The following is a 4792-nucleotide window of genomic DNA, read 5'->3' as shown; positions in this document are numbered from 1 at the left end:
TCATGCGTGGGATTGGGTTTAAAGTTTTCCTAGAAAATGCACGTTGAATTGTATAATCCTCCGTTTGAATTCATACACGTTCTTTAAAGCGGTAAAATTGCAGCCTTCAACTAACACTGAATTTAATTTTCCTCTATGATGATCGGCTGAGCGGTGTGGATTTGCATAAGATGCATACAAACAAAAATAGTCTAACTCATCTTTATATACTAGATGGCATGAAGCCTGTTCAAGTGGAAATTTTATTATTACAGACCCCGTTCGTTTTTGGCAACACGCTCGTAAATTTTATGTTGCCAAAATCGAATGTTGCCAAAATCGAACGGTTTTTTTGTCACTTTTTTATTTTAAATTTTTATTTCAAATTATTCAAAATTTATGTAAAACCTTACATTAGCATAAAAATTTTCAATTTGGCTTAATTATATTAGTTTTAGGCAGTAAAACATGGAAAAATTCGTGTTTTTTCCAGTTTAAAACTGTTATAAATAAGCCGAATTGAAAAATTTCATGCTAATATTACGATTTTCATTAATTTTGATTAATTTGAAATGAGAATAAAAAATAAAAAAGTGCCAAAAAAAACGTCTTTTTTGGATGTTGCCAAAATCGAACGGTTTTTGCTCGGATGTTGCCAAAATCGAACGGGGTCTGTATTTATATATTTATTTAATTCCATAAAAAATTAAAACGCCTATAAAATTGGTTATTTGGATTTTCAGAAAACATGAAAGTATTATATCAAATTTATTATATATTATAATTGGTGTTGAATGAAGTGAACAAATTTGCTATCAATCATATTTAAACTTCATTTTTGTTCAAGAATTGTAGTACTGTTGATATTTGTGAAGTAATGATCAACAAAACAATGAAAAAACTATTTTTTTCCAGGATTTTTATTTTGACGACTGTTTTATACCAGATTCATGCATTGTTTTTTTTTTTTTTTTGTTATCTAGGGATTTCTATAGTTGATTCAAAACGATGTTTTCAAGAGGTTTTAACCAGAATTGGTAAAAAGTGCCAGAAATTATAATTATTTTACTGTAAAATTATTGCTTCTTTGAAGTTCTTTGAAATAATAATGAAGAGCTGCAGTGTTACTAAAATAGGTACGAGAAGAAGAAATCATGATAAATCCCACGCATTTTGCAATTCACTTTTGCATAAAATCAACAATACTGGTGGTTTTTGTAAATTTAAGTTCGACTAAAAGATAGAAATTATAAATTTGTGTGTATTACTTGGAAAAGTAAATAGTTTTATTAAAACTATACTTGATCCCATAGATGAATCAGTAAGATTCTCGTGGAACGAAAACAATTGGTGATTTAAATATATATAAAAAAAAAAGATTTGATACTTTTGAAAGGGTATTGATCCTTTATTGAGGGAATTTTTATGAATAGCAAAAATCAAACAAAATCGATCATAGATGAAAAGTTCATTGACTATTTTTGGCCATATTACTTTAAAAAAAAAGTGTTTTTACAGCCCTAAATTATGCCATAAATATGCCAAAAAATTGTACTTGTATAACAAAATCAATGTTTTCAGTCCATTTTCCTATTATGAGAATAATATTAAAATCTGGATAAATATGAGTAATCTTGTGCTTAGCGATGTACACGATTTAATTGGAAGAAAAATAAATGTGTTTGGAGACTACGGATCAAATAAACTCATAACCAACAACAAACTTTTTTCTTAAAAAATTAAAAATGTTCATCATCATTTTGAAAATATGGCATTTTGAATCTCATATTATGCTCTAGCGATTTACAAATCGTTATTAGTATTTAGTATATTTTTAAATATTTTTTCATGTTGGTGGAATCATTTTAAAGTGATGCAAAAAATGTTCTATTCACTTAGTGTTAACTTTTCAACCAAAGATCAGTTAATCAACAAATAATGTTGTTGAAATTTCAGGAGCTAACAGCATAGCTTTATGCTCCTTCTAGCACATTTTTCAAGAACATTTATTCTCTGTAAGACTTTCTGGTTTAGAGTTAGCAGCTAAAGAATCAAGTCACCCCAGATATGATGTCTCTTCATTCTTTTTCACCTTAATAGGGAAAATATACAATATTTCATCGAGTCTTTTTTGGTAGAATTGTATGTTTTGTCCATGCATATCAACTAAGAAAAGTAGATTCTTATTATTAGATTATTTCAATTAGATTTCATTGCGTATTGATGTGGTATTTTATCATTTTCTTTGAAAAATAACAAAGTTATGGAGCTTTGAAATATGATTGTTTTTTACAAATAAATCAAAATCTATCTCGAAAAATAAAGTTTTAGAAATCTGAAAAAATACATGTGTTTTTAACTTGCAAAATTTAAACAAATTTTAAATTTTGTGGAAGATATAATGACCCCCGGCGCAAATTGTCAGATAATTTATAAAATCCCCAAACGTCACGTTTCGTTTGGCAATGCAGTAATAACACTACTATCTATCTTTAAAAGAAAATTTGAACAAAATATATCATCAGGGTAAAGAGTGAAGAAAATTAAATTGCAGTGACAATGCACATGCATCTCGTTTGGAAAGAATTATTATCGGTTCTGTATATGTGAAAAAATCGTGATTCATGAAACCGTTTGAATATCTGAATTTGACGTTTTAGCGGTAATAGAATTTATCAAATTGCCTACTTTCATATTTATATAATGTGTAATGATGAAACAAATATTTTCGGTAGGATTTGGATCCGAAAAAAACGATTTTGGTTCTTCACTATTTTGCCAGATTTAAGTTTTAGGTGACAGCACAATCTTGCTGTAAATCTAAACTCAATCCAATTTTTGTTTCTCCAGCTTTTATAAAGCCTGCATTTTTCCATCATATTTTTTGGTTGTAGTTCACTCTGAAGGAATCTTATCTAAGTTTGCGAAATATCTCCAGTGAAAGAATAACATTTGTTTAATTGAATCATATACTGAAATCCATTTTTGAAAAAAAAAAAATTAACTACAAATATCGTATTAAAACGTCATATTCCAATGTTCCTCAAAGATTTGTGTGACCTTTATAAAGATTAATTTACTTCAAGAGTTCATTTTTTTTCTAAAACAATCAAATTGGATCCACGAAACCGGATCTACTCCCATAATGACTACTTTCTATTGAACAAAACGGTCTCCCAAACCGGACACTTTGTGACGGATCAAATTGTTAAACGAATGAGAAAAAAAACGCAAAGTGATCGATAGGGGCCCATATTTAAAACATTCCAAACAACCCAATTCAAATTGATCCACCAGCAGCAGCAACAACGATCGCGCCCTCGCGATAGCAGCTGATGTGTAGTAAAATTAATAGCCGTTGTACGCATGTGTCCAAATTTTACTCACCGAACTTGTTTATCGTATCGAAACGACCGGCGGCAGCGTGGCTTCCCTCAGAAATTGGATCTCGAGGTGTTACCAGCATCCAGCATCCAAAGCTTGTCCAATTTGACCTGTTGTTTGGGGTTTGGTTTTATTTCGAATTTGGTTGATGGATAGATATCATGGAACGTCTTTGGGTTTATTTTTCTCCTTTTCGAGGGAACAACAAGTTAGTCGCTTGCACTACCAAACGACTCTTTCACAGTTGATTACGTCTTTTGCTGTCAGCTTAGCTTCGTTTCATTAGTTGGACTTCGCGCGGCCAAACATTCCCGAAATTGTATCCTGAACACTTGGAAACTTCGATACTGGTTTTACAGAAAATCACAAGCCAGACTCTAACATTTTTTTTTCCCCTAAGCTTCACGATCACTCAAATTGGTAGAATTAATAAATCTCACCGCCTCGCCTGTCGGTCACTGTTTGTATCCGGTTGGCTTCAATGTTGCAAAAGCTTGATCTCGTTTTCGATTAGTATATTTCTTGATATTCATTAACCGGACAGGTCGTCGTTGCTGTTGCTTATCTGGGCGGCTTGTTGGCACACATCCAAAGGCAACGGCCGACATCCTCTCTAAGAAGTTGTTGCTCCAGCTCCAGCGGAGACCGATCGATCCGAATAATCATCACGTTTTCTTTATTTTCTATAAATTTCTCACACTTGATCTCCCTGGGCCCGACACAAGGCGGTGATTTGATTACTTGGCAGCATCCGTTTTCACATCCTCCGAGAGTCCAAGAGGCGCAATTTTCATGGGAAAAAACACGGCATCCCATCAATGAGTTATCGCGAGTCACATTCGCACAGTTCCAGTTTTTAATCATTATCGGCGGGCACACACATACGCACTCACACGCGCTCTTCCGACAGAATCTGGTTCGATTAATGGTCCACGGAAATTGCCGCCTGAGTGGTAAAACTTGTCCCTAAAACTAGTGAAATTTTCCTTCCTTAGGACCTCTTCTAATGCACCGAACTGCAACGGTCTAGGATCTTCGGCCGACTGTCTTCAAGGCTCAAACGAAGTCATTACGCCCTCCTACTTAGATCACTCAACGCTAGGATCCGCGCGTGTTGCGTGGCCTAATCCGATCGCGAGACCAACAATTACTAATAGCGACGTCATGTGCAAAACTATCAACAACCAGGCACCAGGTGGTGGACACACGATCTCCTAGCAGCGCTTCGGGTCTCCCATTCGGTGCCGCGCGGTAGTTAGGAAAACTGTAACTGACCCCTCCAACAAAATCTAGGGCTAGGCTCAAATCTTAGGGCCCAATCCGTAGTTGAGGACCCTCCAATCCAAAACCTAAACAAGAGAAAGAGAGCGCCAAACATTCCAACAATCTTTGGGAGAGAAAACCCTCAACTTGTTTGGGACCCACCCGA

Source organism: Uranotaenia lowii, chromosome 2 (assembly GCF_029784155.1).
Source record: "Uranotaenia lowii strain MFRU-FL chromosome 2, ASM2978415v1, whole genome shotgun sequence".
Lineage (NCBI taxonomy): Eukaryota > Metazoa > Arthropoda > Insecta > Diptera > Culicidae > Uranotaenia > Uranotaenia lowii.
This window is presented reverse-complemented; position numbering follows the sequence as displayed.